Source organism: Macaca nemestrina, chromosome 2 (genome assembly GCF_043159975.1).
Source record: "Macaca nemestrina isolate mMacNem1 chromosome 2, mMacNem.hap1, whole genome shotgun sequence".
Classification (NCBI taxonomy): domain Eukaryota; kingdom Metazoa; phylum Chordata; class Mammalia; order Primates; family Cercopithecidae; genus Macaca; species Macaca nemestrina.
Genome location: NC_092126.1, coordinates 81,556,106 through 81,570,876, shown reverse-complemented (window position 1 = coordinate 81,570,876; position 14,771 = coordinate 81,556,106). Strand labels below are relative to the sequence as shown.

Sequence of the window (14,771 nt, the reverse complement as noted above, 5' to 3'; positions counted from 1 at the left end):
CATCTGCCTGGGGAGATGCTCATTCTGAAGAGGTGTGGGAGAGCTTGACTGTGGACAAAGGATTTCCATTTCTTTTCTTGAATTTTCTCTGGGGCTATGCTTACCACTCACCCATGGAATACAATTTCCTCACCTTTTATTTATTACCTCCTTTTGCCTTTGTTTTTCTCTCTTCTCGCTTTCTCTCTCTGATCCCCCTCTGCCCTCTTAACAGATACGTAGAGTTGAATTTGACTAGGCTTGATGTGGATGATACTTCTCCAGTATGCATGAAGTTACCCACGACAGATTTATGATTAGGAAGCACTGACATTGAAGGAGCAGAAAAAAGAAGTAAAACTGAAAGAAGATAAAGGAATGAATTGTATACTATATATTCTTTCATTTACTGACCTCATACAATGCTTAAAATTAAGAGAGATCCGTGCATAGTTTTCTTCTGTTTGTTCCTATTAATCAATTTTTATCGAGAATACTTAGCAATATCAGATTTCCTTTATCTCCCTTACTTTATATATAAAACTGAGATACGCCGTGGCTCACACCTGTAATCCCAGCACTTTGGGAGGCCGAGGCAGGCGGATCACCTGAGGCCGGGAGTTTGAGACCAGCCCGGCAAACATGGAGAAACCGCATCCCTACTAAAAACACAAAATCAGCCGGGCGTGGGGGCGCCTGTCTGTAATCCCAGCTACTCGGGAGGCTGAGGCAGGAGAATCACTTGAACCTGGGCAGGGGCAGGAGCCGAGATCGCGCCATTGCACTTCAGCCTGGGCAACAAGAGCAAAACTCCATCTCAAAACAACAACAACAACAACAACAAACGAGATAATAAAGGTTGCCACACTTGATGTCTCCATTTTGCTAAATAATACTATCATTCTTCCAAGTTCCCTCCCTGGCTTGGAATTTTGGAGCCATCTTTGATTCCTCCATTTTCCTTATCTTCATCTCCAATACTTTGGGATGCCGAGACAGGTGGATGGACTGAGGTCAGGAGTTCGAGACCAGCCTGGCCCATATAGTGAAACACCATCTCTACTAAAAATACAAAAATTAGCTAGGCACGGTGGCAGGTGTCTGTAATCCCAGCTACTCGGGAGGCTGAGGCAGGAGAATCGCTTGAACCCAGGAGGTGGAGGTTGCAGTGAGCTGAGATCGTGCCATTGCACTCCAGCCTGGGCAACAAAAACAAAACTCTATCTCAAAAAAAAAAAAAAAAAATTAGCTAACCCAAGCAAGATAAAATTGATAAAATGCAAATATATGACAAAGATTTTTTAAGGTGGAGGGAATGACCATCAAATGAGATAAATATAAAAATTATAATATGAATAAATTTAAAAAACTGAACGAAATGAAAAATGTTATAGAAAATAACTTACCAAAATTATCCCAATTTGAGGCAGAAAATCTAGACAAGGCAATTCAGTTAGAAAAACAATATAGAAAATAGTAAAATAGCCCCTGCATTAAAAGAACAAACAAACAAACAAACAAAAACAACAAAACCCAGCAGTTTCAGGTTCACAGAAAAATTTTATAAAGCTTTACCAATCAGATCATCACCTTACTACTTACACTGTTACAGAGCATTATAAGAAAGGAAAATCTCAACTACATTGAGCTGAGTGCATATAACATGAATTTCAAAATCTGACAAAAGTTACATTAAAAACTAAAGCTCAGTTTCACTCATGAATATCAATGTCAAAATCATAAAAAAATGTAAGTATACAGGATCTAACAGCACATTACAGAGTATAAATCACAGCAAAGTAGTATTTATTCCTAGATGTAAAGTCATTCATTATAAGAAAGTTCATTAATACAACACATGATATTTATCAGCCTAAAGAGAGAATCTTATCACTAATTGTGTAGGTAAAGAAAAGACATTTGCAAGAGAGTCACTATAAATTTGGTATAAAAATATTGAATAAATTAGAAAATTAATAGCTATATATTAATATGAATATTAAAAGCTAACAACATTTTTTTTTTTGAGACAGGGTCTTGCTCTGTCACCCAGGCTGACATGCAGTGGCATACCTTACTGCAGCCTTGACTTCCTGTACTCAAGCGATCCTACCACCGCAGACTCCCAAGTAGCCAGGAGAACAGGCATGTGCCACCATGCCTGGCTATTTTTTCAAAAAAAGGGTTTGTAGACATGGGGTCTCCCTATGTTGCCCAGGCTTGCCTCAAACTCTTGGGCTCAAGTGATTTTCCCACTTTAGCCTTCCAAAGTGCTGGGATTACAGGCATGAGCCACTGGCCCAGCCCAATATCTTATTTAATAGGAAACAAAATGTTTAAACAAATGCAAAAATGCACCATGTTTGCTCTTGGAGAGTTAATATAAATATGTCAGTTCTCCCTGAGAGAAAGTAGGCACAACATAATCTTTGGATGATGCTGTGAGAACAGACATTTCATATATTGCTTATGACAATGCAAAATGATAAACTCCACAACGGAGAAGAACTTCTTGTACGTCACAGAATTACATTTTAATTTACCCAAAGATGCAGAACTCACTGATATTGCTAGAGAAGGAGAATTGGCAAAAATATTAAACAATATATGCACACAAAAAATTTTGTATATTGATACAAAATTTATAATACCAAAAGCTTAGAAACAACCTAAATATCTGTTATTAGGAGACTGGTTGAATAAATTATGCTGCATTCACAGTGAAGCACCATTCAGCTATGAAAGGGAGTGAAAAATAGCTTCACGTACTATTATAGAGCAATCTCTTGGATACATGTTTATGTTCCATAATATCCTTGAAATTATAAAACTATAAAGATAACATCGTATTAGTTACTGCCAGAAGTGGATTTGGGGATGAAATGGGGGTGGATGCAAATATATAATGAAGAGACAGTATGAAGTAGTTTTTGTGGAAATAGAACTATTCTATATCTTGATTTTGGTGGTAATTACACAAATCTATACAATTGCATAGAACTACACACACACACACACACACACACAGATATGCACATACAGATGAATGTAAGTAAAAACTATATTAGTTCTGTAGTCTAGTTAACAGTAATGTACCAATATCAATTTCTTGGTTTTAATATTGTACCATAGTTATATAATATACCACTGTTCGAAGAAGATAGGTGACAGATACAAGGGACTCCTACTTTTGTAACTTCTTGTGACTCTATAATTATTTCAAAATAAAAAGCATTTAACAAGGCAAAGTGGAAAATTGCATGCTATCAAATTATAAGAAAGGGAGATAGGAATACATATGTCTATTTTCTTACATTAAAAAATTGAATAGTATGCCATACAAACTTTTTTTTAAAAGGCCATTTATATTTGGGAGCAGGGAATAGAGTGGAAACAGCAAGAAAGAAGCTAGACTTCTCTGATTATAACATTTTTCAGATATTTAAATATTTTATGTTACTGTAAATAATAATTAAAATCAATGAAATGAACCTAACTATGATTGAATTGGTGGCAAAACTATGTAGCAAAGAACTGTTTCAAATAACTTCAAAACACAGTAATTGGACAACATGTGTCTAGTGGAAAGTGTAAGAAGAAAACTACAAAAAATTTAAATATTTAAAATATGTATTAATGATTTAAATATTTAAATAGTAAATTTAATTAAATTATTAAACTGATCAACTTAAAATTAATTAAACCAAAATTACTTTTTAAATTATTTAAAATAGTTTTATATTTAACTGAGATAGTTAATATTTAAACTAATTTTCAGAATTATACTGATGTTAGTAGTGTTGCTATTTTGAGATTTGACTGTACTATGGAATAAAGCAAATGAGAAATTATATTGATGTTGTTCAGAATCAAGAATTTTAAAATGAGAGAAAGAAAATGCATATGTAAGAACAAAGAGGGTATGTAAAATTGCTGTGGTCCTCAGTTTGAACTGCATTTGTATGAACTCATTATATAGTTGATATGTAATAAAAAGGCATTTCATAGCTCTGTTCAGAGAAAGTCTTAGAAAAAAATTACTATCCCAGTTGCAGTGAGCACAGCCAAATTTTGGTTTCTATACACCGTTTCCAACTAAAAGAAACCAGAGCACTTTGGAAGAAGTGGATTATTTCAGATTTGGAAATGCATATGTAGAATTAAGCATAGAACAAGCACCTAGTTATCTCAGATAACAAGGAATGGATCATATTACTGGGGTTGTGCAATTGGAACTCAAGAGCCAATTGTAAGAGGCTCCGTCTGTCCAATGATAGAAAAGTGTGACATCAGTAAGTATACTAACTGTATGAATTTAAGTGTATCAACATGTTTGACCTCCATGATTTCATAATAGTGCCGCCAAAATGTAGTTTTTGTTCATCTTGGAAGGATACTAGTAAATCAACTATCTTGTAAATTGATAAATAAGTGGAAAGTAGAAAGCATTTATCTTGCCTTTTTCATGTGAACCATGCCTCAAAACAACCAAATATGTGATCAGAGAAAACTTCTCTACATAGACCTATTCTAACTAATAAGTAAAGAAAAATTTATGGACTTAGAATATCAATCTTCTGTAAGCTTTAATGAATTCATGGAGCAGGGCAATAATGATCATTGACTGCTGGTATAACAAAAAGATAGGCAAGCCTGACATGTGCCTTATTGTGGAAGACACATCACCCATGAAGTGTTCTCATCAATATATCAAGCCTGAATCTGATCAAGACTTCATCTACCCAAGGAAGGCAGAAGATAGAGAAACGTGTGATTATAATACCAAAATGCACAAAGGGCAAAATGAGAAACTTGACAACAGCAGCAACCTAATTTTTTCAACATGTATCTTACAAGGGGGAGAAAGAAAAAGAAGGAACTTCTAATTGTTAAAAGATATTAAAGAAACTTATATCAAGGACTGAATTTTAGAGGTAGTATTTGAATCTTGAGTCAATAAATGTATTAAAAAATCATAATGCTTGAAGACTATTTGACTATAAAAAGAAATTAGTATTTTTGATATGAAAATTGTATCATAGTTACATTTAAAAAACAAATTCTTATCTTTTAAAGATATATACTATGAGAATGTTTGGATAAAATGAAACGATGCTTAGGATTTGTTTCAAAATAATTAGGAGAGAGGAACAGAACTAGCCATGAGTTTCTAATAATTGTGACTGGGTGACAGGTACATTAGGATTCATATATTATTCTCTAGATTTGCAGAGGATTAAAATCTTCATTAAAAAGAAAATCCTATACTTTTATTAAAGACATATTTTGATTGGTTCTGTTTAGATTAAACGATAAGATAATTAAAATTAAAAGTTTTTTAAATGATTAGATATGGTGAAGTATTGTGGGTATATTTTTAAAAGAATACTACTAATACTTATCAATATTATGACCATGATCTGCTTCTAAATAAAACCATAGAGGTACAGAGTGAGGGATTGGGTGAAAGTATAGATGACATAAGATTAATCATAAATTGATAATTGTTGAAGGTGAATGACAGATCTATGGAGATTCATTATACCATTATATCATTCTCTTAACTCTTGTATGTGTTTGAAATGTTACATAATAAAAAGTTTAAATGATAGAATCAATGGTAAAAATATCCCACATACTAAATGCCAGAAAATTACTCAATTTACAATCAAAAAGAGCATGGACATGATAGTTCTGTCTGTTTTTAAAAAGTTGATGTTTTAATCTCAAATCACAAAACTGGTAAGGGCCATCTCCCATGAATTAGGGACGATATCCATCTTGTCAAAATCCCATGAAAAATGGCCTTGAATCTTAGATTTGGAAGGACTGTCAGGTATTATTCAGCTCAGTACCCTCATATTCAGATGGGATAATTAAATCACAATGAGGATGTGAACTGCCCAAAGGCAGACCACATGGTGTTAGCAGAGCCAGGGTTAGGATTCATGTTTATCCATGCCCATTGCAATGTGGTTTCTTCTGCACCATGTTGCTGAATTTCTTTCATGACAGTTGAATTAGTAGTGACAGATGGTAGATAATCACACTCATTGTCACCAGGTCTAAAGAATCACACCACCCGTAGTTGCAACCATCTAGGTAAACGTACACTGTGAATTTTTTTCTACTCTGAGTGCCTCAAGTTTAGGCCTCCAGCACAAAGTTCTCACCACACTTTGCCAGAACCTTTGCTCTGTAATCTGCCAAAATACAGCGTCTCCTACAATAATGTGCTCTAAATAAAGCACATGCTTTCCAGTGTTGTACAAAATAATAAATTGTGGTTCAGGAAAACAAACATTAGAACAACTATCAATATTCATTTTATCCATTTTTATCACTTTAAACATGTATCTACATTTTATAATATACTTATTAGTCAAGAAGTGCAAGAATGTCATTTATAAATAAAAATGTATATATAGTGGTATAGCAGGTCCCCCCATCCATGGAGAATACATTCCAAGACTCCCAGTGGATGTCTGAAAGCTCAGATAGTATTGAACCCTATATACACTATGTTTTCCACTATACATACATAGCAATAATAAAGTTTAATTCATAAATTAGGCACAATAAGGCATTCACAATAACTAATAAAATAGAAAATTACATTAATATACTTAATTAGAGTTTTGCCAATCTTACAAAAATCTTATTGTACTGTACCACAGGTAAACCACAGGCAAAGGGGGACCACTGTACTAATCAAATTTTTCCTGATGAAATAAATTTTGGAAACTTTTAGGAAGCCCTCTTCCCTCCTTGTAGCTGTGCCTACTCTTACTCGGGTGATCTGGCTTCTCCCAGAGCCCTGTATCCTCCACCTTACCTGCCTCAAAGCCTCAGGGGCGTTGGAGATTCTTTAGCTTCATGCCTAGAAACTCAAGACTTAGTAGATTCAGTGTCCACAAAGCCTTTGGGTTTAAAAAGTGGCTGGTAGGGGAGTTAAATTTAGGTCTCAGAGGAGCTCTTTCACATTAATACTACTTCAGTTACTTAAGGAATTTAGGAGTTTTCATGTGATATTTCAGTAACAAGGGAATATATCAATCATATTTACATAACAATTTTATTGGAAATTCAATTATAGTTATAAACAATTTGAATTAGCTTACTGGAAAATAGCTTCTTCAGAAGCTTCTGCTGTATTTTATCAACCAAAGACAGTATTCTCAAAAGCAGATCTTTTTTATTTATTTTATTTTATTTTATTTATTTATTTATTTTTTTGAGACAGAGTCTTGCTCTGTTGCCTGGCTGGAGTGCAGTGGCTCAACTCAGCTCACTGCAGCCTCTGCCTCCAGGATTCAAGCAATTCTCCTGTCTCAGTCTCCAGAATAGCTGGGACTCTAGGCGCCTGCCACAACGCCCGGCTAATTTTTGTATTTTTAGTAGAGACGGGGTTTCACCATGTTGACCAGGATGGTCTGGATCTCTTGACCTCGTGATCCGCCCGCCTCGGCCTCCCAAAGCGCTGGGATTACAGGTGTGAGCCACTGCGTCCGGCCTAAAGTAAATCTTTATTGAGGGAAAAAAGGCAGTGAATCAACTTGCTTTTTTCACAATAATTTCCTGTCCACCCAAGGCCACAGATAGAACTTCCATCTGCAGAATTGTAAAGGCCACCATTTTTGCAAGTACATTTTAGCTGATAATAATTGAAGCCATATCTTATATGGGGACTACCTATAATAAAACTTTTAAAAAATAAAATAATAAGGCCGGGTGCCGTGGCTCACTCCTGTAGTCCCAGAACTTTGGGAGGCGGATCACGAGGTCAGGAGATCGAGACCATCCTGGCTAACATGGTGAAACCCCGTCTCTACTAAAAATACAAAAAATTAGCTGGGCGTGGTGGAGGGCGCCTGTTGTCCCAGCTACTGGGGAGGTTGAAGCAGGAGAATGGCGTGAACCCAGGAGGCGGAGTTTGCAGTGAGCCAAGATCGTGCCACTGCACTCCAGCCTGGGCGACAGAGCAAGACTCCATCTCAAAAATAAAATAAAATAAATAAATAAATAAATAAATAAATAAATAAATAAAAATAAATAAAATAATAAAAATAAATAAAATAAAAGAATAAAAACAACTTCCTTCCTTTTTTTTTTTTTTTTTTTTTTTTGACAGAGTCTTGCTCTGTCACCTAGGTTGGAGTGCAGTGGTGTGATCTTGGCTCACTGCAACCTCTGCCTCCCAGGTTCAAGCAATTCTCCTGCCTCAGCCTCCTGAGTAGCTGGGATTACCGGTACACGCCACCACACCTGGCTAATTTTTGTATTCTTAGTAGAGACAGTGTTTCGCCTTGCTGATCTCAAACTCCTGACCTCAGGTGATCCGCCCACCTTGCCCTCCCAAAGTGCTGGGATTACAGGCATGAGTCATCGTGCCCTGCTGGAAAAACAACATTTTTCTCTACTTCAGATACAGTAACCTATCTAGATAGCAAAAGCATAAGAAATGTTAAAATTAAAACAAAGAACTACTCACATGTTATCTGTAAGGTAGCAAATACATCACTTTCATTCATTCATTCATTCATTCATTCATTCATTCATTTTTTTCATTCACTCCATAAATATTGATTAATACTGTGTGTTTGTTATATTGGGAACTGCAGAGACCCTTGTGAAGAAATAGCAGTCCATCCCAGATGGCTAGGGAAACGATTTTATATATTTAGTCTTCTAACTGATAAAGAAGAAAAATGAGCAGTTTGTTTTCAAGTTACTAAAATGGTAAAAGTATTTCAACTTACAGAGGCTGGTGACACAAACTAAAATGCACTATGAGGAATTAAGACACAAGTGGCCCGGGCGTGGTGGCTCACGCCTGTACTCCCAGCACTTTGGGAGGCTGGGGCAGGTGGATCACGAGGTCAAGAGATCAAGACCACCCAGGCCAACAGGTGAAGCCCCATCTCTACTAAAAATACAAAAATTAGCTGGGTGTGGTTGCATGTGCCTGTAGTCCCAGCTATTTTGGAGGCTGAGGCAGAAGAATCGCTTGAACCCGGGAGGTGGAGGTTGCAGTGAGCCAAGATGGTGCCATTGCACTCCAGCCTGGCTACAGAGAGTCTGTCTCAAAAAACAAACAAACAAAATAAACAAACAAACAAACAAACAAAACCGCACAAGTGAATGAAACTAACCAGACAAGGAAAACTGAGCCTCTTTTTCTTCAGTATCAGGAAGATAATTGAATGATGGGAAGTGCAACTGATGGTGAGCCCCTCCAAGGTGAGAATTAGACTTGCATTTTGCTGCTTCAGATATGAAGAATGCAAACCCAATATTGCTAGCTAATATGAGTTTTTAAGGAAAACTCAAAAATCCATATTTTATGTGAAATTAACAAATCTTTGAAAGTTGACGACTAATTAAAATTGTTTTACAGTACTGCTAAAAGCCAAAACTATGACAGCCAATTCAAACATATTTGTGGCTACATTTGGCCAGCAGCCTGCCATTTTATGACCTGCAGTTTATAGTATTTTTACATAATAATATTTTCCACATGGATTATCTCATTTAATACTAAAAAATACCCCTGTGATGTGGGTAGCAGTATTCTTATTTTACTCTTGAGAAAATTGAAGCTCTGAGTCTAAAATCTTGCTCAAACTTAGACACCCTGTAAGGATAAGAACAATATTCAAATCTAGAATATCTGACTTCCAATCAAATTATTTCTATTCCAACTAGCAGAAGCAACCTTAGAGTAATTTTTTAAATTCCAGCTAGCAGGAGAAACAGAGACATTTTTATATTCCAGCAAGCAGGAAAAAAAAAAAAGTTAGAGAGGCTTTTTTTTTTTTTAACTTGACCAGAGGCATTGGTCAATACATAGCAGAACAGGTACAGGAATTCAAATGCATGATACTTTCTTTATTGCTTTTATTTGAGTGACTAGCTGCACTGAATTCCGGTATCAAATGAAAAAAAAAAGTTTTGATTTTGTTACTTAAATAACAGTTATATTTGTACAATTAATGGTTGAATCATCATTACATGTGTAATAGACTACCTTGAATTAAATCCATTTTACCTTTTGCCTGTAGGGCAAATTAAGCAGCATCAATATCAGGTCTTATTAAAATAAACTTTTGTCTGTTTCCCTTCTACCCTCCTAAAACAACCCTGTCCTTGTCAGCCAGGAGACCCATTCATCTAACAGCCTATACGTTGAAATGGCTTGATGAAATCAATGAATCTGTGAAAATACAGGACTTCTACTAAGCCAAGATAAGACTTAACACATAATTGGGAAAAAAAAAAAAACCATAACTGGAAAAGTGAGAAGAACTTCGAAATATTTCTTTCCACAGGTCTGTCTTATGACAATATTGACACAGAATTGTGTAAATGACTTTATGGCCTTTTTAAACTTTATATAATCACATTAATTATTTCAAACAATATACAAAGACATATTATCAAAAAAAGTATTCCATTCCTGTGTTCCAGTATTCTCAGTTCCCTTCTTAAAAACATCATCAAAAACATCATCATTACCAGCTATTTTCTGTATAATAGATTTCACTTCTTTCAATAAAACTCGCCGAGTACTCTAAATTTTCAACCCATCCTGCGCTCTCCAGCCCTATTTCATGTTCTTTTTTCTCTTACCACAGATTTTACTCCCTCTAGAGCACACACACACACACACACACACACGCACGCAGACACACACGTTACTCTTAAGAAAATGAAGCTCAGAGTCTCAAGTCTTGCTCAGACTTCAACACCCTTTAAGGATAAGAATATATGTATGTTAGAGGGATATAAATAACATATATAAATTTATGAATTTCCTTATTATTTATATTTATTGTTCATTATCGCTCTCACTAGAAAGTAAGTTGCATGAGCACTTGGATAGTCTGTATTTTAACCATACACTTTATGTGCTTAAAACAGGCATTGTCATTCAATAAATATTTTTTGAATTAAGTGGATAAATGGCTGGATATATCCAGAAATATCCTATGGCTAGTAAGGCATAGTATATCTATCTCCTGTATTCCTTAATGCTTTTCTACCCAAAGGTTAATGTGTATGTATGTGTGTGTGTATATATATATAATAAATAATATTGTAAATGTTGCTTTATTTTACATAAAATTTCCCAAGATTTTTCCAAATTAGTAAATATAGATTAGCAATGTACTAAATTAGTACATGTACATAAAATTAGTATAGTACATAAATTAGTACACAAAGTATTATCTTTCAATATCTTAAGTTTTCCAAATTAGTACATTAGTACATATATGCCTTATTCTTTTTTAACAGCTACATAGGAATTTATTGTACTTTACAAAATTTATTTTGGCATTCCAGATTGTTTAAAATAATTTGCTACTACAAACAATGCTGTAATGAATATCCTTATGTAAATCTTTGCTCTTATATAATATAGTATAATATCATAATATAATAACTGTAGAGTAAGTTCCTCAAATAAAATATGTGCTTTTTAAGTAGTAATTAACACTGTCAAATTTCCCTACAGATTTTCCAATTTACGAGGGATTATTAATGTGCCCATTTGTCAATCTTTAGCTAATATGGCATGCCATGATAATCTGATAGGTGAAGATGGTACAAAGTGCAACTTAAATTTGGATTTGTCACACTATAAATGATGCTTGTGATCTTTTATAAGATCCATTGGGTGTTGTAGAGCCTCTTCTTATTGATATATGAAAGAAATCTCTTTGTTTATTAAGAAAATTAGTCCAGATACAGTGGCTCACACTTGTAATCTCAGCACTTTGTAAGGCCGAGGTAGGAAGATCACTTGAGCCCAGGACTTGAGATCAGCCTGGGAAATATAGTGAGACTCTTGTCTTCATGAGAAATAAAAAAATTAGCTGAGCATGGTGGTACATGCATGTAGTCCCAGCTGCTCAGCAGCCTGAGGTGATAGGATCACTTGGGCCCAGGAGTGAGAGGTTGCAGTTAGATATGATAGGGTCCCTTCATTCCACCCTGGGTAATAGAATGACACCCTGTTTCAAAAAAATGAAAACAACAACAAAAACCCCCCACAGATCTTAAAGCTTAATCTCCCGTTCCAGCAGTGTAGCTTAAAAAAGAGAAAAGTAAAAGAAATACAAGAAAATTAGTGTGCTTTGTTGGTCTTTCTTCATCCAGCTTATTTATACATTTTTTGTGTGTGTGTTTTATACCTTTAAGAAATTTTTTATTTTCTTTAAGTCAAAAAGACTATGGGTTTCTTTTCTAAAAAATGGGTTATGAGTTTTTGTCACAGCCATACAAAATAATTTTTTTATCCCCATGTTAATTTTGGTACTTGTATAATTTTCATGATTATCTTTAAATACTTTACGCATCTGGAAGTAATTTGGGTGAACAAAATAATGTAGGAATACAATTTTATCTTTTTCTAGATTGCTGTAATTTCTCTTAATGGAACTCATAAGGCCAGTCATATTTTACCTTTTACTTAGTAATTCCTCATTTCCATTTAAGTTAATTTTATTGTTTTTATTGTTCTTTATTTTCATCCCTTCTTATTACTAAATATTTACATAAATATTTTGGAAGATAAATTCAGTCTTTCATCACTAATTATGATGCCATAAGCTTTATATAAATGCAAATTATCAAGCTGAGGAAATTCCCTTTATTTTTAGTTTTCTGGGTTCTTTAAAATCATGAATAATACTGAATTTTGTCAAATGCTCTTTCTGCATCAATTGGTATGATACTCCTAAATTTCATCTTTAGTCCATTAATATGGTAAAATTGTCAAACATTGAACCAGCCTCACATCCCTAGAATGAACCACACTTGTTGGTGGTGTATAATTATTTTTTAAACTAATTTTTAAACTCTTGACATATTTTCTAATATTTTGTTAAACATTTTTGCTATGTTCATGAAGGACATTATTCCGTAGTTTCTTTTTTGGTAATACTTTTGGTTTTGGTATCAGAATAAAATGAATTGGGTTCCTTTTTCTTATATTTTAGAAAGAGACTGTGTAATATGTTAATTCATCTTTGAACATTTTATAGAATTCTCTAGTCAAATCATGTGGAACTGGAAATTTCTAACTTATATTTATAGGGCTATTCAAATTACCTATTTCATATTGGATTAGTTATTGTTTATGCTCTTCAAGGAACAAGTTCCTTCTATCTAATTAGTCAAATTAATATGTGTAGAACTATTTATAGTATGCCCTTATTATTCATTTCATGCCAGCAGCGTCTATAATGATATCCCCTGTGATATGGTTTGGCTGTATGTCCTCACTGAAATCTCATCTTGAATTGCAATCCCCACAGTTTGAGGGAGTGACCTAGTGGGAAGTGTCTGTATCATGAGGGTAGTTTCCCCATGCTGTTCTCATGATAATGAGTGAGATTTCATGAGATCTGATGGTTTAAAAGCTTTTGGCAGTTTCCCCCAGCTCGCTCTCTCTCTCTTCTGTCACCACATGAGGAAGGTCCTTGCTTCCCCTTCAACTTCCATCATGATTGTTAGTTTTCTGAGCCCTCCACAGTCATGCAGAACTATGAGTCAATTAAACCTCTCTTCTTCATAAATTATCCAGTCTCAGGTAGTTCTTTATAGCAGTGTAAAAATGGACTAATGTAGGAGAGTGGACTAATGTAGGCAGAGCGGGACACTGCTATAAAGATAGCTGAAAACGTGGAAATGACTTTGGAACTGGGTAACGAGGAGAAGTAGAAAGAATTTAGAGGACTCAGAAGAAGAGAGGAAGATGTGGGAAAGTTTGAAACTTCCTAGAGACTTGTTGAGCAGTTTTGACTAAAATGCTGATAGTGTTATAGACAAGGAAGCCCAGGCTGAGTGGGCTCAGATGGAAATGAGGAACTTATTGGGAACTGAAGCAAAGGTCACTCTTGCTATGTTTTAGCAAAGAGATTCATGGCATTTTGATCCAGCCCTAAAGATCTATGAAACTTTGAACTTGAGAGAGATAATTTAGAGTATCTGGCAGAGAAAATTTCTAAGCAGTGAAGCATTCAATATGTGACCTGGCTTTTTCTGAATGGATACAGTCATATGCACTCACAAGGAGATGGTTTGAAACTGGAACTTACATTTAAAAGGGAAGCAAGCTTTTCCTGTAAAAGCTTGGAAAATTTGCAGCCTGACCATGTGGTAGAAAAGAAAAACCAACTTTCTGTGAAGAAATTCAGGCCAGCTGGAGAAATTTACATAAATAATGAGGAACTGGATGTTAATAGCCAAGACAAAGGGGAAAAGGTCTCCAGGGCATTTCAGAAATCTTCATGGCAGCACCTCCCATCACAGGCCTGGAGGCCTAGGAGGGAATAATGGTTTCATGGGCTAAGACCAAGGTTTTGCTGCTCTGTGGAGCCTTGAAACATACACCCTGCATTCCAGCCACTCCAGCTCCAGGCATGGATAAAAGGGGGCCAAGGTACAGCTCAGGCCATTGCTTCAGAGGGTGCAAGCCCCAAGCCTTGGCAGCTTCCATGTGGTGTTGGGCCTGTGGGTGCACAGAAGACAAAAGTTCAGCTTTGTGAGCGTCTTCATAGACTTCAGAGGATGTATGAAAACACCTGGATGTCCAGGCAGAAGTCTGTGGCAGGAGAGGAGCCCTCATGGAGGTTCTCCATGAGGAGAACCAGCTTCCAAGGGCAATGCAGAGGGGAAATGTTGAGTTGGAGCCCCCACACAGAGTCCCCACTGGAGCACTGCCTAGTGGAGCTGTGAGAAGAGGGCCACCATCCTTCAGACCCCAGAGTGATAGTTCCACTGACAGC

At 35.6% G+C, this 14,771-nt stretch overlaps 1 protein-coding gene across 2 annotated transcripts in view; it reads right to left on the bottom strand.

The window, feature by feature from the left end:
* LOC105466047 (putative EGF-like and EMI domain-containing protein 1) overlaps nt 1–14,771 on the bottom strand; it is a 193,676-nt gene that overhangs the window by 69,203 nt on the left and 109,702 nt on the right. Inside the window, exons 1-2 of one of the 2 annotated variants that reach the window (XR_011619883.1) lie at nt 1,386–3,639; nt 134–339 (exon numbers count right to left, since the gene is read on the bottom strand). The gene's annotated coding sequence lies outside the window, so the exon portion shown is untranslated. Of the gene's footprint in view, nt 1–133; nt 340–1,385; nt 3,640–14,771 lie in introns of those variants that run through there. The other variant, XR_011619881.1, reaches the window with a different exon arrangement.